This window comes from Amblyomma mixtum, chromosome 1 (assembly GCF_055824585.1).
Source record: "Amblyomma mixtum isolate Tamu chromosome 1, ASM5582458v1, whole genome shotgun sequence".
Taxonomy (NCBI): Eukaryota; Metazoa; Arthropoda; class Arachnida; order Ixodida; family Ixodidae; genus Amblyomma; species Amblyomma mixtum.
In genome coordinates, this window is record NC_143012.1 from 308626755 (window position 1) to 308630014 (window position 3260).

The window sequence follows — 3260 nt, forward strand, 5'->3', positions numbered from 1 at the left end:
CTCGCACAGCGAAGATCTGCCAACAACACTTTTTCGCACTTAGAAGTGGAAGAAGCTGTTGCCGTTAATAAACGAAACAGGCGCGCCGAACGCTCATTGTGTTGGACATTCAGCGCTTTCTTATAGGTGGATTGCTACACAAGTTGCTCCTGTGATGCCGTCTGTGTATACTGTTTGTTCAGTTGTGCAATGTTGCATAACATGCCTTAGGTGAAATGAGAAAAACTGTTCCTTTGAAAAAAATAAACAGGGGAAGGAGACTAGTCGGAGAGGGAGGGAGGGACGGAGCGGAAAGGGCTTTTTGTATAACCGCCTAAAATAAAAATAAAAGGCTCTAACATATGTTTGTGTCTACAATTAATCGCATTGCTCTGATGTGACGAGAAATCTGTTTACTTGATTTCAAATCCTGTAATACGCAAGGATTATACAGAATACGCAGGGATTATATGCACAGACGCTCGCGCGCACACACGCACACACAAACACGGTTAATGGTTTAATGGTTAATGTATTTTTCCGTGCTAAGACTATTGTCGCGAGGCACTATTTAGTGGAAGGCTCCGGACTAATCCAGCCTTCTAAGGCTGCCTAGTATGCACTTCAGTCTTAATCGAATGTTTTTCCATTCTCCAAAATGCAAACTTGATGACGAATTCAGCCCGCAGACTTGTGTTCAGGATGTTTGCGAACCGAATCCTTCCAAAAACCAAAACTAAATGTGTCAGAGACAAGAACAAAACACCCATCTTCTACTACTTTACCATTTGTCAGAATTTTGGAGCCCGAACAGTTCGCTTCTGAGCCACGCTGTGTAGCTGTTAATGCAATGCCAGCGTCCTAAATTTGATGTAGGTGATAGGAACTCATATTTACACCACGCCGAAACTTAAGAGCTCCACAAGTCTACCCTTCCCCACACCGCGAGCTAAACGCGGGAGAGGCCAGGGATTGGAGTAGATTACAAACCAACACTTTCCCAAACCTACATGAATTTCATATTATCTTTCCGGATCAATATGGTGGGGTTTGCGCTTGGTGCGGAGAGACTCCCACCACATACCACGTAACTTGGGGATGCTCTGGAAACGAACTCTCACTCCGAGGAACAATGGGAGACCACCCTGCTCAGCTCAGAGCTGGCGACCAGCGCACACTGGTGTCCCAGGCTAGAGCCACAGCGGTGGCCATCCGCCCGCATCTGTACTATTTCCTCTCTCTTGCTGCTTTCTCAATAAAGGTTCTCATCATCATCATCATCATCGTCATCTACGGATGACACAGGAGCTCCCAATGCTGCTTAAAAGGAAAGACCTTGGACTTTTTTTTTTTACAAAGCCCTTTGACAAAGGCTGTACATCCAAAACACAACCCACTCATCTTCTCTCTCTCTTCCACAACCTTCATCCTCCTTTCCGGCTGTAAGGTGCCTCGGCGGCATTGTTTAACCTCTCTACCTTGCCTTTATTTCTCTTTTTCCATTGCGAAGACTTGTCGGTTAAACTCAGGAACGAATTAAGCTGCAAACACCCCTAAAAGGAAGCCGTCCAGCCAACGGCTTCGACCGACTCTCAAGACGTCATGGTTGATCCACTTGGACCTGCTAGCATGATACTGCAGAGAGTGAGTGGCAGATGAGAGGGGCTACTCGAATCAACTGCGTCGCCAAGAAGGTCGGTCGACGCCATTGGCTGGGGAGGCATCCCTCGAGGTGAATCTGCTGATTCGTTCTTGAGTTGTACCCGACTGTGGATCGGTCGTACCTGCAGGTTTACAGCTGGCCCACAAAACTTCACGGTCGTAGAGAAGAGAAATATCGCTATACTGTACTGGAACTAACAGACATGCATCTAAATCAATAAACATGCGTTCATAGTTTTCTAACATATCTGGTTCTGCTGTTTGAAGCCCTGCTTTTTAAGGCGAAAGCCTTTAATGTCTCATCGTTGTAAGCAGCAGTTGTCGACAGAGAATGTCACGCTTTTCAGTTGGTCGAAACGGTCGTGACATCACAGTGCGCCAATTTCAAACGGGGCCAATTGTACTTTGGCTAGTAACCATGCAACCAATTGAAGGGACTATATAGTGATGCTCCAAGTAAGTGGGAATGAGCTTAGTTAATTGCTTAATTACCCTATTAGCCTAATTAACTTCTCTAGTTAGGCCATATAAATAAATAAAACCTAGTAAGAAATTGGTCGAGCTCGGGAATCGAACCCCGGTCTTCGGAGTGCGAGACGAGCATGCTATCCACTCCGCCATGCCAGCTCGATGGTTTGGAATGAACAAAGGCACGTCTAGTGAATACGGTGTCTTCGCTCACTAGCTATCCTCCTCCCTTCCCTTCCGGCGAGGTTTAGGTGTCCACCGAGATATGAGAGAGAAATACATTTCCTTTCCTCAAAAACCAATTTACCGACGAGCGAGGCGTAGAACCGAATGGGCGATGGCGTTCTATGGACTCCCTGGCAGCGTTGCAAGACGCTCTCGCGTTCCACTCTTAGAGGCGAAGCTTAACATCTTAACCACACATCAGTGACCACACTTTAGGTCAAAAAAGTGCACCCCCCCCCCCCCCTGAATTTTGACGGGTGTCCACCGAGATATGTGAGACAGTTACTGCGTAATTTTCTTTCCTCAAATACAATTTTCATTTTCTTCATTACGGGCCATCTTCGTCTTCTTTCACTCCCACTTCCTCCGTTCCTCTACGGTGCGGTTCAGGTGTCCACCAGATGACAGAGATTTACTGCGTCATTTCCTTTCCTCAAAAACCGTTGCGTTGAAACGGCAAGGCATCGCGCCGAACGGGTGGTGGCGTTCCGTGGACTCCCTGGCAGCGCTACAACACGCTGTCGCGTTCCACTCCTAAAGGCGAAGCTTAAGCTTAAGCTTAATTAGCAGTTAATTAGTATTCAGGCATTAATCAGTAATTAACGATTAATTAGTGATTTGTCATCACTTAGTAATTAGTACTCAATTACATGTGACGCCACCAGTGCCACAGAAGCACTGAAAGTGGTGCGGAAAACGCTTTCGCCTCTACGCACTTTAGACAGTCAAAGTGCCCCCTGAATTTCGTATTATCTATAGCTCCAGCTTACTCGGTCTTCTCAGCTTAGCATTCTGCTGCAGAAGCAGTGTTCACACGATTTCAAAAGCCGCGTATTCGTGCTGCGTCAGTGCTGGAGGTCATGGCCCATGGAACTCGTCCTTGCTCCGAGATTACTTCGAAGGACGCAGTGAGTGAGTCAGGGAAC